Below are 26,875 nucleotides of genomic sequence, written 5' to 3' on the forward strand. Positions count from 1 at the left end.
AAGAGTCACACAATCTTCTCTGTGTCCCTAGGAAAATTTCCTCCTCACAATCCATTTGGCCCAAAAGATTGCCCCTTCTCCTGAAGGGTTTCCAGTGCTCCAGCCACATTAAGGCAAATAGGAAATAGAAAACCCCACCACTGCAGGCAGCACCATCTTCATCAAAGAATCCAGAACACGATACCTGCACAGGAGGCTGCAAAACAGCATTTGAAACAGCTACAGCAAACGTGGCAATACCTTCTTTCTAATAGCACCTTCGTGTCATTTTAAAAGACTGTAGCCAGCTACTTCAATGGTAGCTGAAGGACCACTTTCCTGGGTTCAGTACAGAAATTGAGATAATTTTACATTTTACATGATGGTGAAGCTCAGATATATTGCCCATGTGCAGTGATTTAGAAGTCACTAGGCACGAATGGACACCACTTAGATGTGCATATTCAGGCTTGTTAGATACAAACTAATTTGATTAAAGCTTGCATTTAAGGAAAGAGAATTACCTAAGTCACATAATTTCATAGTAGTTCTGCTACATATGCAGGTAATTACTACTCCTCAGCTGACCTGTAGTAACTTATTTAGACCATGGTAACTTGATCACGCATCTAGGTCTTTACACAGCATAAGAAGTATGCAAAGGCTTGTAATCCTTGCTGGTATAAAAGTGAGGAAAAACTACAGAAGTCACTAATACAAACATTCAGGACAAGTATTGAAATTTTACTCACTCTCTTATTGTTCCCCAAGCAGGAGCCTTGCAATGACTACATCAGGATGAAATTAGGAATTTGGAAATTGTACAGTGAGTTTTTCGGAGAAAAAATGAGATGACGAGAGAGATGGATAAGATCCAGTGCTGTTAGACAGTAAAATAGGATCTGCAAACATATAGCTCTGTAAAATAAACATTGAGAGTGTCTGAAAATATATGTGGCCAAATTAGACCCATTGGCTAAGCACTGAAGGAAGTTTAATACAGATAAATTATTCTTTTAGAAGACAGGCTTCAGTAAACAGATATACTTACAACTAGTTAAAAATCCAGTTACACAAGATAAAAACAAATAGAAAAAAACCTACTATTATTCACTCAAACGGGCTCTGCAGAGCTGAAAAGATGCCCTTTATGGAGGCTATCTGAATGCTGCCAGTGTAAGCAGTGTGCCATGTCCTAGAATGGATCCCACTGCTCCTCAGTTCCTACCTCTTTCCAGATGTTCCCCTGACTGCTCCTTCTGGCATGCTGTAAGGCAGCATTCACTCTCTGCACTTCGTCTTGTGTGCAGCCACGGTGAGCACCACCCAAAGTACCCCTTCACGCTTTGCCTCCTGCCCAGCTCACCCTGATGACCCAGCAAGCGGGGCAGTGGGCTGTAAGCTTAGCTTGTCTATAGGAAACTTTATGGGCAGGTGACTTAGGTGGAGGTAGCACTGTGTTAGAATAATATTGCTCCTGATAAATAAGCTGGTGGGTAATTCAGAATTGTTTGGAGTATTTGTCTGATGTTGCACTGGGCCATGTCACTCAGGTGCCACAGCACACCTCAGGAGGCAGGTCCATCCCTGCCTCTAAGGAGTTTTCTCCCTGGATGAGGCTGAATGAAGGTGGCAATGCCCAAGCAGAGAAGTTGACATGGAGGTAGGAAAATGTGGCCACTTCTCAGGTTGACTCCTTTCTTCAACTCTGAAGCAAAAGGGCAAGCATCTACTTGTGGCAGGTTGGAAACAGCTTACAGACAAGTTATCAAATAGACTGGACATATTTTAACAGCAAGGATAACTAATACCTGGTACAACGTGTCAAGGCTACTGGTGAATCCTCCCCATGTGGGAATTTTTTAAATCTAGGTTTTTGTAAGGGGCAGGCAAGAATTCAAAGAAGAATTCTGTTAGAGTGGACAGGAACCCACCAGCTATCCTCGCTGGTCCTTGTGGGCCCTCCCGGCCATCAAATCCAAGAAGCTGCTTAATGTATTAATGGCAGAAGCTCCAAGATTGTGGCTCGAGTGTGGTGTCAGAAGAGCTGAAGTGCAGTTTAGAAAAGGCTAACATGAAGTTTTCAGGGCACTCCCAGTAGAAAGGCAGGTGGGTTCAGACTGGTTGCTGACAGGTGGAGTGGCTTGCAGAAATATTCCTTTGACCCCCAAAACTCCACCCAAAAGTTCAGTCCTCGAATCCTGTCCTTCCAGCTGCTCACATCACTCTGGCATTTGAGATAAAGTTTTTGCTTCTCTAGGGACATGTCAAAGTTAGCCTCCTCCCTCTTTTCCTAGTTTTCTCTCTCTATTTTATTTAAAGTTCCACTTTGAGATGTTGTTTTCTCCAGGACAATCTACTGCTCCATCTGGCTGCGCCGTTTGACTAAACTTCAAAATGAAACACACTAGGCTGGAAATGACTTCCAGGCTCTCCAAGAATCAGGTGGCTCCAGCGCGTTCAGGGGACTCTGGCTAGGACTGAGTCAGCAGAAACACCCGCGTTTCTTCCTGGGGGGAGTGCAGCTGCAAAGCAGAACACAAAAACAAAAACACCAACAATAAAAGCTTCCATGTCAGCCAGCTGACTAATAGGAACATTTCCACAGCACAGAGGACACTCTGCCCTCATGTAGAGTGTCCAAGAAATGTGATATTCAACAGGTCTCCGTAACTACCATGTAATACCTTTGCTGCTTGGTGTTGTTTTAAAGACAAATGAGTAGGTTTTTGCTGTTACAATTAAAAAGAGGTCCTTAAAAGTGTGGGAAAATCGTATCTTTTCCTCTGATTTTGCAGACACCCTGAAAGCCAACTTCTGAAATGTACAAGCAGGTCCTTTTTTAGTTAAATTTAACTCAGATACCTCGATGACTCTAATGAACTTTTGAGTCCCTGAGGGGAATCATGTCATGAAGATCGACACAAGTGAACAGCATTTGGTCTTGATGCCTTGAGAAGAGGAAACCCAGGTGAAACTTCTCTTTTCTTACCACTGAGTACTGCCACTCAGTTTGCCAAGAGAAACATTATTGCCAAAAGAGACAGAGTTGCCACAGGACAGCTCATGCCCCCAGAGACTTCAAATCAAACCTAGAAGTTCCTCCAAGCTAAATCCATACTGGTGTGTGAATAGCCTGATTTTTTGGACAAAGGCTCAACTTTGCCTCTTTGTCCCCACTTCTTGTTGTGGGCATCTTACTGCCCCTTTTCTTTTCTTGAGGAATTTTGGGGGGAAATGTGTATACTTAGCTGTCTGTTTTTTTCCAGAAGCAGAGTAACTCCGCTAAGGCATTGTCCTTTTCTGCCTCCTTCTTGATGTGCACAAAGGCCAGGCAGCCAATCACCAAGTACACAGATTCACCTTGGACCACCACATGGACGAGTACTTCATTCTCCAATGGCAGTAGTCAGAAAAAGCTCATATAAATCCAATTATTTTTCCTCCAAAGCATCTGAAAGCCCCAGCACCTATTCACCAGACTAAAATTTCATATCACATTTCATTATTTGTCCCATGAGAAAAAAAACCTAACTGTTATGGATGTCATAATTCCTGTAATTCCCAGTGAAGATCATCAATAAGTCAGTGAAACTCATGAAAAAATACATATTAATAAAATCATTGGGCTAACCAGGCTGTTGGCTTGCTCTGTCCAGAGAAAAAAGAGATTTCTGTGTCTGTCTCCTCACAAAACAAGTTTTGGCTTCACCTGAGCTGATATCATAAACTACAGGGTAAAGCCACTGCAATGATGAGAATAGAAAACAGTAGATCCAAAGAACTTAGGACTGCAAGTGTTTTGACTATCCTCTGTATTGCTAAAACAGAGCAATTTCTTAAAGCATAAATTCTTTTACTGTGTCATTAGCAAAACTAAAATTTATTGACTGTCATAGGACTATCTGCTATTCTGCATGTTACGTGCAGTAGAACTGAAAATATTTCAAAATACGTGTCTCTGGATTAAATTCCTTTGTGATGTGTTTCAATGAGAATATTGAATTATTTATTGTTCATACTATATTCTTTATGTTGTTAGCAGAATAATAGCACATAGTCAGGCTCCCATGAGCTGTATCTGCCCCAAAATCCATTGATGTCACTGTGTGTTCTTTGGTCACAGTTACAGAACTGTACAATAAATTACTTGGTTGTAGAAAACAAGCAAGTTAGCCTACTGCCTAAGTTTGAAGTGGATGAGAGAGAAAAAACAAGGCTGCAGCACAAATGTTTGTTCAGCTCCCATGGTTTTTAAAAACATCGACCTAAAAATGAGGCGTTTGCACTGGAAACAACAGCCAAACCCCACAACAGAACACAGCATACATAGCGGTCAGACTGCGTATTGCTTTCTTGCGAGGTCATAACTGCAGGCTGAGGGAGCCAACATCTGTAATGCAAGATAGATCCCTTGAAACACAAATGGCTTTGGCATATTTTAGGAAGAGAGAGACATCTCCTGGATGAACTGTAAATTTGCTATTCACTCTTCTGTACACTTAATAACACATGAAGAAAGTTACTATTATCTGCAATATAGTGGTATGCTAGGTAAGAGGAATTGTCCTCATTCCATATCTTATAATTTCAAATGAATTTAAAAGTACTGTGTCATTGATATCAAGGGCAAAATAACAGTGTGTCTACAAAGAAAAGGAAAACAAACTTTAGGAGCATGGCCTTAGTACCCAGTAATAAGGGAATTAAAATGTGGTTTTTTCTAGACCTTTCTTTTATAAACTCATTTCACTGCTTAAACTTCAAAATCCTCTTATGCGTCTGTAACTTCTTAGATTACCAGCCACATCATATTGCTATTGCTTAGAGCTAAGTTGGTTTCCTCTTTTATTCAGAACAAAATTTATTACGCCATATTACGCATTGCTTCTCATCTTTCCAGTACCTCACCAGTTTCATGAGATGCAGAAAATGAGTACAAACTCTATTACTATGTTTTCTATTAGTAGCAATTCCAAAGGTGATATGTGAAGTGTTATCTATGCAGGTCTCTAAATAGTATCAGATTGCCTGAGTGTGAAGTCTCTGGCTATTGCTCTTTCAGAAGAAGAATAGCCAGTGTAGTTCATCTTTATGGTATATTTTTGTTCCTCACAAGGAATTTCCTAGATAAATTCTCAGTGACACAGAAGCTAAATCACACATTTGATACAGAGGTAAGGTTGTTATACCTTATCCAGTTTTCACTAGATATTTTGTTTCCTGGTGTTATGTTAAGATAAAAAATAAAATCAACTTTCTAAGTTTATCAGCAATTCCTCTTAGAGGAATAGAAGGGAAACAGAACCAGTAGACTTTCTGTTGCACAGTGAACAAATGGCTTCTTCTGTGACTGACTGCCCCAAGAATCACGTATGGATCCTTGAAAGGAAATCTTAGGTCCATGCCCTGTCTGAATTGCCTGGTCTCATGGCCAGCATTACTACAGAATATGAAGGCAATATTAACGTTAGGTCTGGAGACAACCAAGGAGCAACAGGGATAAGTTTTACAGCTCTGTGTGGTGATTACTGCAGCATTTCCAGAGGTTTACACTGGAAAAACTGAACAAAGACAGATGGACAATGAACGGAAAGTCATCGATGATCAGTTGTGAACAGCAAGGACTTGCACCCAGATCCCTCCCACCAGGCTTTAGATACAGAATTGAGATGCTGCACTTAAGGACCCTCAAAATTCAAGCTATCATTGTAGGCAAGGGAGACAGAGACATGATTCAGCCTATCTATGTACTAACTTGTCTCCCTGAGGTGCACCGGTGTGTTCAATCATCCTCCATTGACACCACCTTGCCTTCACTAGGGATGTAGCCTGGGAATCCTCCTTCTGCATTAAGATACTTCAATTAAGTATCTATCTAAATCAAAGTATGATAAATCTCAGCTTTTGCTATCAGTCCAGGAAAAAAAGCACAGAAAATGCAATGGCAGGAACAGCTGCAAACAAAAAGCTATTGCATCTTTCTTTGAGGTTTAAGTTGATTTTAATGTTTATTTATATTGCCAGGTAATACCATTCCTTCACCTCAAAAAGCATTCCCTAAAGCCAATGATTAGGTAAAAACATGGTAAGACTAATGCAGTGCTATTCATACCACTCATCAGACCTGAGTGAATCTGGATTCTAGATGTTTAACGTATGAAGCTGTTTGCAGCAAGTTCACAATATCATAGTGGGAATAATTTCTTAAGTAACAGCCTATTTTTCCAAGTGCTTTCAAATGCATGTGCAGTCTCAGATTGCTTTGAAATTTTCTGTACCTAATCAAACTTCCAGTTAGGCTTCACAGCCTTGATTTGTTTTTTCAGTGACTTCCCAAGATACATTACCCTCTCAACCCATTGGATATCAGTTTCCTGCTTATGGCCTAAATCTCTGCAGTTTACTCACCCCCTAAGCTTTGATCTTGGCACTCACTGCTGCTCAGGAAAAGAAATATTTAAAAGGTCATAAATGCATTGGTTGCAGAAGAAGACTTTCCAGTACCTCTTCATACAAATTGACATGACAGAACCAAGACAGTTTGTGAGACACTGATTTCAAGGTGGTGTGTTGCAGCCTCTGAAAATTTTATCTGTGTACTGACAGTGCAATTCCTACTCTGCCTGTATCTGCATCCTTGTAAATTCTGGCCCTGGATACACCCAAGCTGATACACCCAAGCAAGGGACTCAGGCCAGACCTGGCTGCCTGGTTGTCACCCAGGGTCCTGAAAAAACCCTTTCTTCCAGCCTTATATGCAAAACCAGGCTTCAACACAGCAAGGCCATGCTGTGGAACACCAATGAGACATACAATCCTTTTAAGAAGCTCTTGGTCCCACTGATTCCATTACCTTGCTGCCATTAGTGAACAGGGGATTTACCCTCATTTTAGAGAATCCCAGAATCACAGAATGCTTGAGGTTGGAAGGGACTTCTGGAGTTCATCTAGTCCAACCCCTTGCTCCAGCAGGGCTACCTAAAGCAGGTTGCACAGGACCATGTCCAGATGGCATTTCAGTATCTCTGAGGATGGAGACTCTACAAGTTCTATTTATTGGTTTTGAAATAAGAGGTTATTTTAGCAAGGACTGTTTCCATGTTTATGACCTCAGGAACATCTGTACCAGCACAGCTGAGTTAACTGCCCAGTTAATTGCAACAGGGAGAGAAAGACAGTTATGTGTAGCCAGTAGGCAGGAACTTTTAAAGCTAGCATTGTCTCCAGCGTGTTATTTAGCTACACCATGAGTCTGAATGGGAGCCAAGTTCCTGAAAACAACAAACACACCCTCTGTCCAGGTACAGAGGTGGAGTTATGCAGAGAAAAATGTGTATCTAGGAGCCTACAGCATGCATTCAGCCTGTTGGTACTGCAGGCGGTGACCCTAAAGCATTTCTAGAGGTAAGAGAGATGATGGGAGCATCTTGGGAGGGAGGGAGTCAAACTCAGGAGGGACTATTCTTTGGGCGCAGTGGTTGGAATGAGCAGGCACCAAGAAATCTCTCCTTCAGTATGCCTTAGCTCTTCTTCCCACATCAGTCTCCCTCAGAGTCCTCCTGAAAGAAGAGGACTTGGAAAGGAAAAAGAAAGCCCAGGGCAGAGGTGGGGAGCAGGAGCGGAGTATCTCAGTATCTAGTCCTAGCCCTTCCCCTCTTTGTTGCTGATGCCATCAAAAAGACTAGCTTCCCTTGCAGCCTGTCAGGTAGAACATGAAGCAAGAAGGACTCCTTCTACGAATCACAGTAAATTCTTCTGACCCCTCCTCCCCATCCAGTTTTTTGCAGCTTTCCAGTATATGCCCTTTCAATGAAATTAGCATCATTTTTATACCAAGAGCAAGGTACATCTATCTTTGATGCACAAAGTAACTAGTAGTTTTACATATACTTTACTGAGGGGAAAAACCCAAAAGACTGACTCATTCCAAGAGTAGGCAGAGCTGAGACCATACAGCAGGGCAATTGTACTGTAACTCTACCTTTTCTGGTTTTCATGAGCTTGACATCATGACCTGGCAGAGCACAAGGCAGCATAAGGAAGTACAAGGCCAGTATAACTCCTGGCTATGTGATATAGCAGATGTTACTGAGTGTGACGGAAAAGGACTTAACTGCAAGGTTCAAGCAAACAACTTATTTGAACTTCACTTACAGACTTAACATGCCACTATTGCAGGTTTTACAGATACAATGGAGGAATGCACTATTGCAATTTTTTTAAGGCAAGAGTAGCACATTATTACAACCACAAGCGATTCACAGACAATCACAAACGCATTTACAAACTTAAAGCATAAACAATATTCACTTACCCCTCCAGGTAAGGGCTCTCAATCCCAGGGAAGTTACCTTGACCGGCATCCCAATCAAGGGGGGGAAGGGTTTCCTTCACAAGCCAACTGTATAGTTGGAGAAGTGACTCCCCCCCATTTCCAACCTGAATCTTAGAGGTTTTATCCCCTGACTTGTGGAATGGTGCGTATGACTATGTCTGAGTGGATTATGATATATGCCTAAATGGATTATGTATATCTGAGTGGAGTTTCCCCTTATCTTTCCTTTGTTGGTCTGTGATTGTTTGAATACACAAGGTTGTCATTTGAAACTGAAGCTGAAACCCTTTTTTTTTTACCTTGCTTCCTCAGGCAACTGAATAGTGGTTGGATTGAGACTCAGGGCATACTATTTGTTAAGGGATTTCAAGGCTCAGTTCAGGTTTTGGTTCTTTGAACGGTGCAGCCACCGCCCTGTTTAGTTTAGGGTTTATCAGACAACCCAGGGCTAAGCTGTCTACACAGCTCCCCGTGAGTCATCTCTGCAGAGAGACAGGGCCCCAAGGCAACTCAAGGCTGGGTCACTTTTGTAATCCCCCATGAGTCGCCTGTGTGCACTAGGCATGGTGAAACTCGTTTGTGAACTATGAGCCGGACAATCCACACACTGAGTCCAGGAAAGAGCTGCATCATCAGGCTTGGATTCTGCCAAATTTTCCAGGCCTGACCCTTCTTCTACCATGCACAGATTGATTGCTGGCTTGCCAAATACATTTGGTCTTCATGGATATTCCTTTATTGCTAAAGCACATGCCATGGTTTAGTCAGACAGACAGTAAGGGACAGTTCTTTGGGGGCACAAGCAGTATATTTACCCTACAGGACAGAAAAGGCACTACCTACTACATAGACCTTTTTGCCTTCCACTTTAGCACACCCCCAACCCTTCCCAAAGCCAAGATTCATCTTTCTGCAGTGCTCCTTTTCCCTCTATTGTAGAGCTCCCCATTCCCAATAGCTCTTGCACTATTCTTCCTGGCCCATTCCTGTTGCTGTTATTTACCAATCAACAAAGAAAAATCAAGGTCCCAGATACTGCTCACTTCTTATCCTTCTTCCTAGGACTTCAGTCTTTTTAGATCTGTTCAGTTGTAACAGTCCTGATAGCAGTTTTGCTAACTGTAATGATTGTTGGTTTGGGGTTTTTTTTGCTAGAGGAATAGAAGTGTGAAGGAAGTAGCAGTGACACATATGGTTTGCTTTCTTGCATAACCATTTATCATTTGCACTTTATGACCTTTTTGATTAATGTTTTATTCTACTTGGCTTGTAAGAAGTTGCAGCAGTTTCCAGATTTTATGTCTCTATATGCCATTAAATGTCATGCTGGTTTTCCACTTCTGGGCCTGATAATGATGGATTATGGTAGCAAAGCCTCATAGTGAATTAATGCATTGGCCATATTGGCTTGTAATTCTTAACAGGCCTGTAAATGGAACAATCTTGTTTTTCAAGAGTTTATAAGTGACAGGATATTTTTAAGCATTATGTAGTCTATGGGATACTATGTACGTAAGTTTCATAAAGCCATTATATGGGACTGCAACATTTTTCAGAACTTCTGGTTCTGAATAGTCAAACCCTTTTCTCTTCTCTCTGGGAACATACAATAAATCTCATGTTCTAAAGGACTTGTTGTCAGTTATTTCGGAGTAAAGCCTGGAAAGTCCTTAATACCAGAGGTCCTGTTGCTTTCAATGGTCAAGAAGGATATTTGGTATTGCTCAGGATGGAGAGTGGCAAGGCAAATCTCCTTCCTTAAAGTGCTGTCAGATTTCACCCAGATGTGATGGAAGTTCGGTCATCTGGAAACCACAGTCCTGACCACCTATAAACAGTAATGCTCTCCTAACACCTTTTGCAAGGAGATATATTAATCTCAGTGTGTGACTGTGACCTTACTTTTTCATTCAGGTTTGTACACTGAACTGACTAGTTTGCTATATCTTACGGCATGACTTAGCACACCTAGTACTGCACTAAGTAGATGGGGTTAGGCATTATCAATGCGTGGGTATTTTAATCCATTTCCCATGCAAGCCTCTTTGTCCAAGTGTCTTCTTGGAGACTAGGTAGAGTGCTAATTATCTTTAAATTCAGAGATTTGATTTCCCCCTAGCTTTCTCATCAACACTCATTCTACACACGTCTAGAGCCATCAGTCACTAGGTTGGGCCAGACAAGGACAAGAGTAGCCCTACTAAGGTAGGCGTGCTACTACCACCCTGTGAGAGGTGGACTGTATAGGATGGTGGCTGGTTTTGCAGGCAGAGGCAGGTGGCACTCCAGAGGCACTGCCATCATTTCTGTCATCCACCCAATAGCAGCAGGAACAGCAACAGTTATTAAACACTCACGCTCCCCCGGCAGGAATGACTGAGGCCCAGCCCCTTGTCCTTGTAAAATTCAGAAGTCTGAAGCCAGCTTCATTCTCCCCATAGGCAAGCCCTGACTCACTACATATATAATTGAAACCATTCTAAGGAATATAGTGTTGCAATGAGAAATAGCATGAAATATTTTACCAGTCACACTGAGTACACTTTTCTGAAGTAGTCCCTCTGGTAATTTTGCAAGGGCGTTTGCTCTAATCGAGGTGATTCTGGGGCCTGGTTGCACCCAAGGAAGCACGCTTGGACATTTGGCTCATTAATTTCATTTCATGAAAAAATGGCATATCACATATCATAGAAAGAGAATATCCCTTTCAAATCTGCTTTAGAGTCCACCACATAACTGAGAAAATACTTCATGGGAAAGTATTTCTTGAGGCCTAGCACTTTCCACCTAGGACCAGCAAAATCCCACTGAAGCTGATGTCACTCTGAATTGATAAAGGGCATGTTCAATCATGCAGCTACAGTCTCATCACTGAAGCCTTCCTATCACTGGCTAAATCTCTGGACCGGCTGCTTTAATTCTGCCTCACTGCAGTGGAATCTGCTTTCCAGGCTGCACTTTTTTCCTAACGGCTCTTCTTTGCTAAGTGTTAGATACAAAGGATCAAGAACAACAGAAACCATGAAGGAATACTGCCCAAATCCTGTTCTGGCCAAGCATGACCTGAGAATTTGACAGGTTTTCTGGTAGATGTTAACTACTTCTATTCATTGCAAACTCAGAGAAACTGAAATAACAGTTTTCTACTTACAAACTGCTCTCATTTGACAGTAAAGAGCAGTGTCCACATCTGTGTGTCAACAGCCTCCTGCTCCTGAAGCAAGGTGTCAGTCAGTGGCTCTCCGTAGTGCCTCTCCAATGTCAGTGTCAACTGGCTATTTCAAAGCTGTAGAACCACGCTCATGCAGCAGCGCAGATGTGTGCTCATACTTCCCCAGCTACTGTGCCACAGGCACAACGTATCAAGAGCTTATTTCTGAAGTTGAAAAATCTAAGTTATTTCTTTTAACTTAACAGCACCTTGGAGCAGGGGTTTCAGGATACCCTTGACAAAATATAAATAAAACCATGTGATGAAATATAGAAGAACAAATGCAATAGAAAGAAAAAGAGAATTGATCACAACCTTGAATTTGATACACAGAAATAATGCCAGACAACACTTAATACATCATCAGGAGTAGGACATAAGAAGATATTTCTTTCTGCATTTGACATGTTTCCATATACACTTATCTCTATGTTATTGTATTGGCTTTGTGTGGCAAGGTTTTGGTAGCGGGGGGGGGGGGGGGTGTTACAGGGGTGGCTTCTGTAAGAAGCTGCTGGAAGCTTCCCCTGTGTTTGAGAGAGAGCCAATACCAGCCGGCTCTAAGATGGACCTGCCACCGGCCAAGGCCAAGCCAATCAGCGATAGTGGCAGCGCCTCTGTGATAACACATTTAAGAAGGAAAAAAGTTGCAGGACACACAGAAATGGCAGCCGGAGAGAGGAGTGAGAACATGTAAGAGAAACAACCCTGCGGACACCAAGGTCAGTGAAGAAGGAGGGGGAGGAGGTGCTCCAGGCGCCGGAGCAGAGATTCCCCTGCAGCCCGTGGTGAAGACCATGGTGAGGCAGGCTGTCCCCCTGCAGCCCAGGGAGGTCCATGGTGGAGCAGATATCCACCTGCAGCCCGTGGAGGACCCCACGCCAGAGCAGGTGGGTTCCCGAAGGAGGCTGTGACCCCGTGGGAAGCCCGTGCTGGAGCAGGCTCCTGGCAGGACCTGTGGATCTGTGGAGAGAGGAGCCCACGCTGGAGCAGGTTTTCTGGCAGGACTTGTGACCCCATGGGGGACCCACGCTGGAGCAGTGTGCTCCTGAAGGACTGCACACCGTGGAAGGCACCCATGCTGGAGCAGTTCATGAAGAACTGCAGCCCGTGGGAAGGACCCACCTTGGAGAAGTTTGTGGAGGACTGTCTCCCGTGGGAGGGACCCCACACTGGAGCGGGGGAAGAGTGTGAGGAGTCCTCCCCCTGAGGAGGATGAAGCGACAGAAAATAAAGTGTGATAAACTGACCGTAAACCCCATTCCCCATCCCCCTGTGCCGCTGGGGGGGGGCTACGTAGAGAATCCATGAGTGAAGTTGTGCCCAGGAGGAAGGGAGGGGTGGAGGGAAGGTGTTCTGAGATTTGGTTTTATTTCTCATTACCCCACTCTGGTTGATTTGTAATAAATTGAGTTAATTTTCCCCAAGTTGAGTCTGTTTTGCCCATGATGGTAATTGGTGAGTGATCTCTCCCTGTCCTTATCTCGACCCACAAGCCCTTTGTTATATTTTCTCTCCCCTGTCCAGTTGAGGATGGGGAGTGATAGAACGGCTTTGGTGGGCACCTGGCAACCAGCCAGGGTCAACCCATCACAGTTATACATAAGGGATCTGTGATGCCCAAGTCATGGAAGATCCACGAGTGTAGTAGTTACAAAAGCATGCACTGAGAATCATATTGCAGAGTTGCATTTGTTTCTATACTGTGCTCCAGGCTTTTGACTGGCTTTCTAGTTCAGTTGAATGCTATATCCACACCTAGCCAAAGCAAATAAATCAAGCTGGGCCCAAGCTGCCTGTACAGAACCACCTGGAAGTCTCTCGAAGGTGTTCCCTTGTGGGCTTTTTCTGCTCTGGCTTTGTGCCAGGATATAAAATATTACTGGACAGATCACCTGCATTTCATGGCACTGCACCTGGGTACATACATTCTGCAGACCACACCTGACTCTGCACAAAGCCAATTTATGTCTTTTCATCTGCAGCAAATTAAGCCAAAGACTGGATAAACTGTCTGTTGATAATCATATCTTAACTGTATGACAAAATGCAATTACATCTTCACTATTGATAGCCACCAGGGACAGAGATGGAGCTATTTGGTGGTATTGGGTTTCAAAAATGTTGGTACTTGATAATAACAATCTTATTACTTACTTTCCTATGTTTGCTTTTGTTGATACAAAGTCAAAAAATATCTTTGAACCCCCAGTAGGATGTCTTTTTCAAGGATATTGAATATAAAGAAGCACATACTAAATCTCAGATGTAATGTAGCTCTAGCCCAGGTCCTAGTCTTTTGAAGAATCAAATATTTTGGAAATGAGAAATGCCACTTTATACCAGAGCATGAAACTGCAGGTTTGACTCCTTGATAAAATGTGACTATCCAGGTGTGTCAACATTTCCCCTCTGCCTGAGGCAGGACCTATCAATTCTCTGTATCACAGCTGCCCAAGTCACTTGCCTAGACAATAATACGCGTCATATCTGATTTAGTTCACATTCACAGTTACATTTCTGCTTCACTATTTTGGACAGGCAACAGGATACCTTTGAATAGAAATTATGACTTGTAGTAATACATTTTTGCAGTTATTTGGGCAATTTTAATACACAGTGTCAACAAATTCTGTTATGTACAGGACAGAAGAATAAATTCCTCATTTTCTCAAAGTTTCAACCATATGAAATAAATCTTTCATGGGATTCACTAAAGTATCTGTCTCCACAGTGTCTCAGTATAATTTAGAATTACAGCATGGAAATTAACTAAACGAAGATCATCTCACTAACTGCTGATTAATGCCTTCTCATTGACAGTACCAGCACCGTCAGACATAACAGACATTTAATATTATCACCTGAGCAGTCTTAATCAAGTTTAGCAGAAACATTGCAAAATCTCCATCCTGCCATCTAGAGTTTCTCAACAAAAAAGAACACCTGAGCATGCAATAATTCAATAAGATTAATTTATACCTCATTATGAGTCAAATCTCAGTGTATTTTAGCAGTTTTCTTAAAAGGAGGCACTGGTATTAATGTCCACAGAGTGAAAGACTTACTCCCAATGTCCCTTATGGAAAGAATCATGTCCACAGGGTATTAGGATCTCTGACTACTACAGAAACCTCTACAACAACTCTGTTTACCAAATGATAAAGAAGATGGCAAAGATAGAGCACTTTCTATTTCTTTTGTGGATGAACACAAATCTGTGAGCCCAGGAATGAGGACACTGAAGGAAGCTTGGTCTCAAGCTTTCCAAAAATACTTACTTTAGAAATTTATTTAGTAGCTTCTATTTTGTTTTTAATGCTAAGTGCACAAAACAGAGAAGCAGGGACTGGAACTAAGGTGTCTCTTTGGCCACATGAATCTCATGCTGTTGGCAGCATTTCAGTCTAGCTTCAGCAAGATTGAATCTCTAAGATGCTCATTTGAACTTAGATGGTATCTGCATATTTAAACTTCTTAAGGCTGAACAAAGAATAGAAGACAAGCCTTCCTCCTCTGGGGTGTGTACTGTAACTACTAGGTCAGCATATCAGTGTCAGGCATAACAAAATATTTTAAAACCGTAAGTCATTCTTCTATATCCAAAACCATGATTTAGACCTCAAAGTGCAGGAAATGCATTGGACTTACCAATGACAGTCTCATACAGACACCTAATTCATAATCCAGGGGACAGACGGACAACCTCTTTCCTGTCTGTTGGTCAGTTTAGATATCTGCCCACCAACTGGGCTGTCTACTGAGACTTCAGACAATTAACTTTCCCAGTTGCAGCAGTGACATAGGCACCTAGCTGGCACTGGACAATTCTGCTCTGAAAGCAGGACAGATACAATTCAGGGAGGTGTTTGTTATAACAACAAATATTAGCAGAAAAAAGGTGAAAGTATATTTGGCCATTCCTATGCAAATCTTAATGCTAAGCTTCCTTCAACCGGGAGAACATACCTCTCAAATTTACCAAGACTGTCAAGATATATGTGGCCTTTTTTATCCTCCCCATTCTTCTGCTCAACTGCCAAACTTGGATGCAGATGTGCTTTCATTATGTTGGACTCTTTTCCATTTGCTTTCCAACCTTTGTCTTCTTTTCTACTTTGAGTTCAGCCAAAATCCACCATAAACTACAGCGTTATCAGCTGGGGAAAAGTCATGCGGTATAAATGTGTTGATGGCTCTGGTGACTCTATCACATTACAAATCAATTTGCTTCACTCATGGAGTTGAACCATTAGAGCACCAAGCCTAAAACCCCTACTGTCAAATGCATCCTTGAAAGGCACATAAATTTCCTACGCACTGCTAAAATGTTATTAGTCACAAAGTGATTTTAAAAAATGGTAAATATGTTTTACATCGTGGATGGCACTTCGGTAAGATGCCAATCCTTTGTCACAGACTCAGTCTTCAGACTTTCATGCCATTTTTCATTTAAAACTGCATACCTGATCACAAGCCATCAGTGGTGGGGTTGTGACAGAGTATTTCACTGCAGTCAGTTCCTTCTTTCCTATTTTCCTTCAGTCTCTGTGAGGTACTTGCCTATCATCTCCCACTGTCACCCATACACTGCCTACAAAGGCGAGGAACTGTCTGGTGAGAGATCATCTTTCTATTTTGTATTTTTCTGTGTTTCTGTACAATACCTAATCCATTTGCTCTTGATCCCAGAATCAGATCCTTCTCATTTTCCCAACTTTTAGCCAAGCTCCAATGTCAGAAACAAATGCATATAGTGCTTTTTCAGTTTCTTTGAGCTGAAGCAGGGTCTGAACAAGAATTCTTGTATTGTGCCTTAGAGAGTTTTGTGCCTGACATTTCCAGCTGGCTTCCTATCCAAATTCCAGAGACACCTAGGGCTGCAAGATCAGGAAAGGCCAACATACATTTAGCCTGGTGTGGCTACAGTGCTAAGTATGGCAGCTAAACAAGCTATTTAAGATAGCTGCCAAAGGTCTACACTAATACCTGACTCCTTATCAAAGCAATTATCTTTGCTAAAACTGTGTCTTTCTTTTCCTACCACCTCGCTGTAAAGAAACATAAACTTTTGAAATACCAACAATGAAAGTTTCTAAGTCTTTCCTTGTACCCCCATGATAAATGGGGGACGGGGGGATTTTTAACAACAGACTTCCAGTGGATTGATGTACCTAAATCCCTTACATGCTTTGGAAATTCTCTTTCCACCATGGACAATATGACAAACTGACTGAAGTTTACTTCTCCCTGTTCCTATTCCTCTGCCAAATTTAAGCTGTGTGATATGCACCAAGTCCATCTGAGAAATGCTTAGAAGTATTATCATAAGTTGGCATGATCCCTTGGAAAAAACAGAAATTTATGTTATAGTATATTCCTTTATAATTTTCAGCATATTCTTCAGAGAAAATACACATCAATATGTTTATTCATTTCACTTCTTTTCTTCCGACACCATTTAGCACAGTTAAAAGCACCATTGTTTTTTGCAGCATCTCCAGTAGAAAACATACAAACTTACCACCAGTGTTTCCCCACAGCACAGGTGGTGAAACTTGACCCTGTCAAAATTTTGTTCGCTCTCCAGCTGATGTCTATAAAAGTTCTCTACAGACAGAACTAACAGAATAGACTCAAGTTTCCCACATAAATCTGCCCTTTGTGCTTTGGCATACACTTCACATTTGGGTCTAGGTCTGCCAGATGAAAGGGTTGTACATATTCTGGCCCTTTATGTGAGCCTGGTATGGCCAGACTGAAAATCACATGGGAAATTAGTATCTATATGCTTATGAAGAAATTGTGAAGCTCTGGGCAAAGTTGGGGTTTTTTTCCTCCTCTTCTGTCAGTTTGTCTGGTGTTACCAAATGAAGCAAGCCTCTTCTGCAAAAAGAAGCTTGTATAACTTTCCAAATGAGGAAAAAATCTCAGTCAAAATGCAGGATGAATTTGTAACATCTGCAACAATCCAAACAGGCCAAGCATAAACTGAAAAGCAAGCCGTGGAATGATTTATACTACCACATTGTTGCTGCAGAGGACAAAGAAAGCATGTCCCAGCAGCTGGTCTTGTGAGGAAAGGAGGTCACAGATCTCTGCTCATACTCTGGTGGCCTCCAGGAAGGGACTTTCCTAACAGTCCATGTCAAACAGGAGATCCCAGGCAGGTCACAGAGCCTGTGATGAAAGCTTAGCAGCACCCCTGCCTTTCAGGAATCACAATAAAGGCACAGTCTTTTACAAAAGCTCTGCCACAGCTGGGCAGTGAGTTAGCTGGACTCCAAATTTGTTATCCTGCCGATCGCAGCAGTTCTCAAAGCAGCGGTGAGTAGCATGTGGGAGGTCACTCATGCCCCCCCAGGTGGCCCTCAGAGCTGTTTCTGGCACAGTGATGAAGGACCAGCTAATCTTTAAGCTGTGGTACTTCCCACTGGTGGAAGGTCAGGTGAGGACTATTTTGGGGGTTTCAGAAAACCCTCTGCTAACTACATTTGTCAGGTGTTTCTAGGGTGTAAATTCCCCTAGAGCTCAACTTTTAAAAAATGCCACAACTTTACAAGAAGTAATAAAGTTATAGGAGAACAGAAATAAGCTGCAATGGTATGCCCGGAGGTATAGCACAGCATGGGCTGCAGGCAACGAACACAGGCTAAATACTTAGAAAGATAAATATACCATTATACCAATACGGTCAATAGTATATATGAATATAAATAAACAGCTGCAGCCATTTGTCCTAAACCACCTGATATTCCACTGACTTATTAGGTGTCCAAGTGCAAAAGCTACAGCGGCTACAAGGACAAAATGAGAGCAATATCAAAAAATAGCCTGGAAGAAAATTAACGGGATGTGGATTTTCTCCTTTCCTTTATGAACATAGGTGTGTTAGAACAGGAAAAGAAGTGAGAATGGAGCCTTCATATAGGGTTCTTCACTTATTACACGAGATGGGACCGGTGTTTTTGTGTAGTAGTATTGCAAGGCAAAAATTTAATTTGGTGGGAAATGACAGGAAATGACTAAAAGTCTTCATTCTTTATGGGTAATTATGTTTTAGTTCTAACTTCGTGATTTGGAGGAGATTTCACTTTTGGAGGGGAATCTCTGCAGTCAATGTTCCCACTCTGATTAAAAAAATTACACAGAAAAGTAAATAAATAAGTGGAGCCTTGTTTAACTACATGCTGAAGTATCACAGGAAGAATGTTCCCTGTGATTAATGGGTTTTGGCCTGCTGAATAATTCCATTCAACAACTTATCAGCACAACTTGCTGTCACTTTTCTCTGCATTGGTTTCAGATGCATATGCAAACTAATTGCCATGTAGAACAACAGCTTACAGTGCAGAAACTGAGACTGTCTAACCCAATTCAGAAAGTTCCATCTAGTTTTTACATCTATTTTTTAAAAGAAAAATCTCACTGTCGTGAAAACCCTTCAGGTCCCAGGGAAAACTTGTTTAGAAAACTATAAAGAGCATTTTAAGCCACTTTTTCTGCAAGGAAAAAAAAAAAAAAGCTGAAAGTTTAAAAACTATCCTGTACCCACTATAAGGAAAACAGGAAATTAAATATTGGCCACAAGATATTTTTCCAGGGTTTATTGATGTAAGGGTTTTAACAATGTGTTTAACTGCGTAACGCATTCAGCAATTGTTACCATGAAGCTTCTGCTTTTCTGTACAGCATTTGCTGCCCCCACTTTAGAAGTCTCCACATCACAAGGGGCGTAAAAGTTCTTTTAAAATTTAAATTATGCTTATTAAAACTTCAGAATTGCCAGGAGAGCCACTGTGATGAAAACTCTCTTATATATTTTTCCAAGAAGATTTACAACCTACATCAGACACAGCGCTCAGCCATAAAATCAAGTGAAATGTGCAGACCTGACACACTTCCTCTGTGCAACAGAAATTAAAATATATATCCCATGAATGTTGTCATAGTAACATGTGGGAAACATTAAAAGAAGTCAACATGATGAACAGGTATAATATATATTTCTCTAAAATCTTACCCCACACATGGCTCATAAATCATCCAGCTTGAGTCTGTAGTAGAGAGATGTTCAACTTTCCATCCTGTGGCCATACTGTTCCAACTAACAAAATAAAAATAAGTGCTGGAAAAAATGACTCAACGTCAACTGGGTCTTACAATCTGCTCAGTAATAGAGATATACAAACTTAAAAACAAAAACTAAAAAAGGCTGATATCAGTTTTACAGTTTCTAAATGGATGCTCTGTATATTGACATAAATAGAACTTACTTGTATCTTTAAAATTAAACACAAGCACAAGGTTTGCAGAGCTGAAACTTAAATCAGTGCTTTAAGCACATCTGGGGCAATACATTTCCCTGCAGGCTTTTGGAGCCCTCCATATTCCCTACATCCCATGCTGCACACTAATGGAAATCACTGTGAGTGCTTCTTGCCCCAGCATTATGGCCTACTGCTACCTACCATTTGGGATGACAACTTCCAGCAAAGCCTGTCAGAAAAGGTTGGTGATCCTAAGCATTTCTGGGTTTGGCTGTCCTTTCTGAAGTGCCATAAAGCTCGCTATTCACATGTATATCTGCAAGGGAGCTCCTGCAAGAGGGGAACTGAAAACCTGCAGCACTTGAAACATTAGTGAGCAAATCTTTCCTAAATGGTTTAGCTAAAGGATTTGTTTCTTTAGAAAGCCTTGGTCTAATTAGCTGTTTAAGATTTTCCTTTTTCATAAAAGCCCTGTGGTTCACCCACCTGGAAAATGGAAATAAAAAAATTAGTCAAAACACCTGTAGCCTAGCCTTATAGGGAGTTTCATATGGTCCTATAACTTCAACAACCATCAGTACATTCACAGGATCCAGTTGGGGTCTATAATGCCCCCTTCTGGAAATTAAAGCCCACTGCCTATCTTCATGCCCAAAATAATTTAGTTCAATTTTAATGTATTTGATAATCTATATTGAAAGTAAAATAACTCTGTACAGTCAATTTACATAAAAAAATACTTCCTAGTCTATCAAGTGAATGAAAGATTTTAAAATATCCAGCCATTATTTCACAGGCTGTAACAGTTCCTAAGAAGCAATCAAGCATTTGACACATATACACAATTATTTGCACAGCTTTGTGGAGGATACTTTGCATATTATTTGATGTGTAATGATAGTTATGACATTTTTTCAGTTTTTAAAAAGCTGTGGGGCTAAAAAAAAAAAAGGGCAAAGGAAATAATACCACCAGAGATACAGGAAAGTAATATAAAAGGTCTTCCTTAAACTGACTAAAGTCTGGCTGTTCAAAGCTGAGCATGAGAATCCAAATTTAACTCACCCCGTTTGAGTTAATGTTATTTTTACAGCAACAGAAGGGATGGGGTATGTGAGAAAGGTGTCTGGGCTAGCCTCCGTTGGAGCTAGTGGCACAGCAATGGAGTATCCGCAACATGAAAATGTTGTGGAGCTGCTGACCAGGCACCGGACCCAGGACAAGGGAAGGTGGGGACAGCCCAGGCAGGTATGGGGTCAGGAGAGGTCGGTACTGGAGTCATACCAGTTATAGCCCAGTGGCATCTGGGGAGTGAGCTCACAGGTGATTTTGCAAGGAAAGGAGACACATCTGAATTTTCTTTCAAACGGGAGAGGAGAGGCCGATCCTACGTTTGCCCAAGTGCAACACGGTTACGCTGCTGCTTGCTCGTGGTGCCAGTCGCATTCAGCTCGTATCGTATCCTGAATGCACAGGCACCCCAGAAATCACCCCAGGACTACCTGAGAGTTCACCTACTCGGTGTGGGAATTTTAACACTGACCTCAGCAGGGCCAGGACGTCTGTTGTGCAGAAATCAACACCGGTCAGATCAAGACCTATTTCATCTAGTGTCCTTTCTACCACAGTAGCCATCAGCAGATGTTAAGAAGTGTTTAAGGGTATAAAAGCTTAGGAGTATAAGAAGAAGGTTAGTTGTAAAGATACTCCCTGCATTGCAGTGACCAATTTTCTGAGCAAAACCTTAGTCTTCTTTAAGAAGTTTTTAGCTTAAGATTGTAATATTTTAATGTGACCGAGCACCTTTAGATTACCTGAAAGGCCATTTTCCCATACAATACAAAGATTGCAAGCAGCAGTCAAAGAATGTTATAGAAAAAGTCCTGAGTAAAGTATCATCTCAGGCTTTTAAACATAAGCTTAATATAATTTTGGTCTCTCCAAAAAAGGCATATCCCAAAATAATCTGTAAAATAAGTTTGCCATAAAATTACTATGCTTCTCAACAGAGAGACCTATATTTCTATTCACAGTATTCTTTTGGAGTTTAAAATATAAATTGCTTCTGCTGGATCAATATTTAAAGGGAAAAAAAAAAAAAAACCAAACCTCAACAATTTTCAAAGTAACTACAAGCCTTCCTTATGCTTTTCTGTAGTGTCTTTTAACATAAGAGTTTAATTTCGTGGATGGTCTTTCAAAAAGGATTATTTTTGCTTTGGAAACACACTGTTCTGCTGGTTTGTTTACTGTTTTCTTTATGCAAATGCCTCTGCAGAATAGGGCACTTCACAATGTTTTATATGAAAGTGCAAGTCTTTCATGTGCTCCTTTTCCTATGTTCTCCAAAAGAATCATCTTTTCCTGCCAACCCGTATTGAAATGAAATTATTTCCTATGAATTTAATTATGTTGAAAGCATTTGAGCACAGCACTTTTCTACCTATTAAAATGAAAATCCTAGAAGACCACATCACATATACGTGATCCAGACCATTGAGCCGTATTGATTTATATAATCTAAACTGCTTTACTCTATTTTGAATGCTTGTGTGCATTTTCAACAGGTTTACATTACTCCTTTGCTTTTCCTTCAGAAAGCAACAGAGTTCTGAAATCCTAATTTTGATTCAACTGGATATATTAGAAAAAATAGTAAAATGTAAGGCATCTAATCACTGGGATCTTACCCCTTGTTGCAAAGCAACCACAGAGTTTGGAGAACGTCCAGTCTTAAAATTAATGAGTGAGTGTGATCCACAGAGAAATAACTTTAACCACAACTTGGCTAGACCTTAAAGTATGCATTTTTATTGTTTTTGGCATCTGAAGCCATATTTCTAATGGATTCACTTCCCTTGAGATAGGTAGTGAAAGAAAGGTGCATAGTCCTAAACTTGAACCTTTTGTGGTTCCTTTGCTTTCTTTTCTGAGATTTAAATAGCATTAATTACATTGTAACCAGAAAAGTCAATTGTCTTACAGTCTGACAGCATTTGGTTTTGTTCCCAAGATGTGAGTCCTTGTGCTAAGAAGAAATTAACATTCAGCTGGGACCTGTTCCAACACTGACAACAGCCTTGGGATCAATGCTGTAATGGCTTTTGGCTCTCACTTCCCTTGAACGTGGCTTGTGTAAGCTCAGAGAACCTGTTGAACACAACACAACCAGTACCTTAAGCAGCCATTGAAATGAATCAGATGCAAATGAAGAAATCATAGTAGTATACAATAACTAACCTGGTGAGGTCTTAACCTTCTCTGCCTGATGGACAGCAATGCTGAGAAGGTGATACCTGCAGGCAACCACCATGCTTTGTTCTCCCTGTCGTTTTGTATTGCAACATGACTGTGAAAACATGGGGGAGACCTCTGTGACCAACATCTTACCCATGAGAAATGGACTGCAACTACCAAACTAACACGTACGGAGCTAAGTGGACCTCTTTGCATTATTGCCCACCAATCCTGGCACTGGATGGATGAAGTTTTTTCTTTTTGTACAGCTAACAGAGCCATTCAAAGTACGAGGCTGGGTGTTAATGGGACCCGTTCCCCAAGCATCTACCACTAAGGGGCTGCAGCAGATGGCAGATGGGACCTGGGAGACCTGCAGCATTGAAGTCTATATGTGAACTAGCAACCCAAGGCTCTCCAGTACTCAGTGGTGAGAAACGGGCACTTTTGGGGCATCATTCATTGATTCAGATATCAATTCAGGATGAGATGAATGACACTCAAAAAAAATTACTATTTACTACTACTGCTTACTACAAATTGCTATTTAATACTGTCCATAAAGAAAATCAGGCAGTGATCTCAGGCCTGTGCTTACATTCATTTATTCACGTACATCTCTGTTGGGTTTGAAGAATCTCAACCAGACTTCCCAGCAGGTGTTGTGGGTTAATTTTAGAAAACACATCTGGAAGGCAGGCTTTTCTGGATCTGCTTTTCACCAGCAGGGAAATCATGGAAGTGGCAGGCAGGGGTTTAGAGTGACTAGGGGGGGTTAGGAGGTCTTCCTGTAACAAAGAAATACAGAATAAAAGCCTTCAAGAAAGCCATGCATAATAAATTCAGGGAGCTGGCAGTTCACATCCTGTAGAAATATATGTAAAGGAAAGATGATTGGGCAAATTGGTAATTCCATATAAAAATAAAGAAAAATAAAAGCATTGGAATAAAGTAACCTGAGGCAATGAAAAAAGCAGAAAAAGCAGAGGAAACAAAAGAGGCACGCAGCTGAATCAAAGGTCTTCAATAACCTGAAATATAAAGAGGAACCAGACAGCAAAACATAGCTCAAACAGCTAAGGACAAGAATTAAAGCAAAATGGAAGCACACAAAGACATAAAAATCAACACAGATGCAAGTAATGTAAGAAGCAACAAGAAAACATTTAATATACCTATCAGCCAGAGGAAGGTCATGGAAATGGTCTTGCCACTCTCAGTAAAAAGGGAAAGCCAGGAACAGAAGATGTCAAGAAACACTTAATATCTGTATGGCTTGACTAGAACAGCTGGCTTTCACCAGACAGCAAACCCATAGCAACCCACTGCAACTGATCTGGTGACACGCTAAGGAAAGAGCAAATCAGGGATTACTCAGATAATCAAGGATTACTTAGATAAATTAGGTCCACATAAGTTATGAGTGATTAGGGAGGAGCACACATCTGCTTCATCTGTTCTCTGAGCTGGCCCGTCACACAGCACCTGCAGTCTCAGCAGTTCTGCGGGTTGATTAGCTTGGTGTGAGCCCAAAACCACAGAGACCTAAGCTTGAAAACACATCAGCCCTCCTGCTTCTTCTTATCAAATGCCCAAGAGGGAAAGTGTAAATACATCTGTTCTGGTTAGTTTTACCTTTGTTCAAAAATTCAAACTCTAGTAGTGCTTAGAAACCCCAGACAAAGACAGCATAAATAGATGATAATTTCCTTATTTCATTCAACACTGTAAAACTGCCACTAAGCTTCAGTACCTGTTTAGTTAGAAAGCCCTGCTGTGCTGAAAGACCTCTGCTCAGCCACCCACAAACTGTCCTGGCCCAATATAAGCTGTCAGCAAGCACAAGTATGGCACAGGTCACAGCCAGAGTGCTGGAAAATTTAAGAATGGGGATATTTATCTAATATGGATATTTACTGTATTGGAAATGAACAGTTTGGAGTTTTCAGGTAGCTTCAGCTCATGCTGAATATAGCAAAAAGCTTTTTTTTTAAAAAACTATTGCTTCACTTACTAGGTGCATTTCATATAATAGGTTCTTATTGTAACAATATTTGGGGTAGCTGTTCATGTGACTCAGAAATATCTGAGAGTGCTCTTTTCCCAGCAGAGCAAATGAAAGCAACAAACTTTTCCCTCTGCCAAATAAAATTGCCCAGTCTATCAAATCCTACTTTCTGGACCAGTATGAAGGGCAAATGCTAAGCTGGAGAAATAATTTAGGAAAAGTGATAAACTAAAATTCGAGCTCTTTTTTGTTTTCTAAAGATGTAATAATTCATTTATTCTAGAAATGTATCCTCTGACTTCTCCCTCTAGTACAAAAAAAGTATGCGATTATCAAATAAGATTAATTCATTTAAAATTTGTAAAGGCAAGTCCTAAACCAAGAAAGTGCCAGACTTCAGATTGCCCTTGTCGTATTAAATTGGCCTCCCTGTGCTGATGTATCATGGTACGATCTTTAATTACGTGACTGCCTACTATCCTAGCTGCAGGATTGATGCCTCATGCAATGTCCCATGTGGATTATATTAATAGTTTAATATATTGTAGACAGAGCTGGAAAGATCCAGTCAACAAGGCAAAACAAATCTATAATCCACACAGAATCCTTCACTAGAATCCGAAATAATGCATAGTGAAAGCACAAGACTGATGTCCTTAAATTTTCAATTAATATATAATTTAGAATTTCAGAATTATAATTTCTATGAAATCTTGAGGCATGTACTTTGTGGAAAACATGAAATAAACATTTCACCTTGAAGTGGGAGCATGAAGGAACACGTAGCCATGAAACATTTCCCAAGTACAAAAGTTCCATTAAGGTTAAAAGAATAACAAACTACCCCCAGAGTCTTTCTGGAAAGAAAAAAAAATCACATTCAGAATTTTTCCAGAAGTTATCTAAAATAAAGCAATTCAGTATAGAATGTTAAAACAAAACAGAGTGAGTATCATTCTTTAATATCTGAGGTGTTAGGGCATACTGGCATTTTATACAAAGGGGAAGGAGACAAATCTGACCTTACTTGATTTTTTTTCCCCTCTCTTGATAAAGGTTCATGCTAGTACTTACAATACTAAAGGTTTATGCCAGTACTTGTGAAGTCCCCCAGATTACTCAAAAATAATGAAATCATCTTAATTTTTACAATTTGGAAGGAAAATTAGAGTAAAAATTCAAAACTTCAAACCATGAAGCTCAGGAATTCAGAACAGTCTTCCCTGGTCTTCAATGAAGGCTGCATTTTCTTCATGTGATGTTTTCCTGAGAGTAGAGTGGCAATTAGCATATATGTTGAAATGAAAACATCCTCTACCCATCTTATTGCATCCCTTTGGCAGGAAAGAAATTTTAATGAAGTCATTGTGTATCATCTCTCTGTGCCTAGCCAACCGTGCTAGGATCACTCTTGTCTTTTCTGCCACTCACGTAATTTCTTTTTTCATCAGTATGCTGCCAAACTTCAACCCTTGCTAGGGTAAGGAGAAATGAAGGTTGTTCTGCACCCGTGAGAGAAATGAGAAAGGTTGTGGGATCTGGGAGTATTGCACAGAATAGGATGGGGACCCAGGGGAAAATCCATGTTACTTAAACTAATTAAATGCAGTAGTTTTCTGAATTGAGCTATGCTATTTCTGCAAGAACCATGCTGTGGACAAAACCCTTTATTTTTCCATCCCCATCACACAGGACTGCTGGGGAGGCATGCCACAACAGTCTGTATGAAAACCTGATCTGTTTGCAAAAGACAGAGATTTACGTTACACTACCAGCTATCAAGGATAATTTACAAAGATCTTCAAATCTTTGAAAAGCTAGAGCTTAGATCT

At 41.0% G+C, this 26,875-nt stretch overlaps 1 long non-coding RNA gene across 2 annotated transcripts; it reads right to left on the bottom strand.

Moving 5' to 3' along the window:
- Positions 1 to 524: 524 nt before the first annotated feature.
- On the bottom strand, positions 525 to 26,542 carry LOC121233261. 2 transcript variants are annotated; one of them, XR_005932253.1, is made up of 7 exons: positions 26,236 to 26,542; positions 25,800 to 25,900; positions 23,652 to 23,823; positions 23,039 to 23,147; positions 22,782 to 22,948; positions 19,552 to 19,635; positions 525 to 2,504 (listed from the first exon to the last, which is right to left on the bottom strand). It is a non-coding gene; the product is annotated as an uncharacterized LOC121233261 (long non-coding RNA). The 2 variants fall into 2 exon arrangements; XR_005932252.1 differs by lacking the exon at positions 23,039 to 23,147.
- Positions 26,543 to 26,875: the final 333 nt, after the last annotated feature.

This window comes from Aquila chrysaetos, chromosome 4 (genome assembly GCF_900496995.4).
Source record: "Aquila chrysaetos chrysaetos chromosome 4, bAquChr1.4, whole genome shotgun sequence".
Taxonomy (NCBI): domain Eukaryota; kingdom Metazoa; phylum Chordata; class Aves; order Accipitriformes; family Accipitridae; genus Aquila; species Aquila chrysaetos.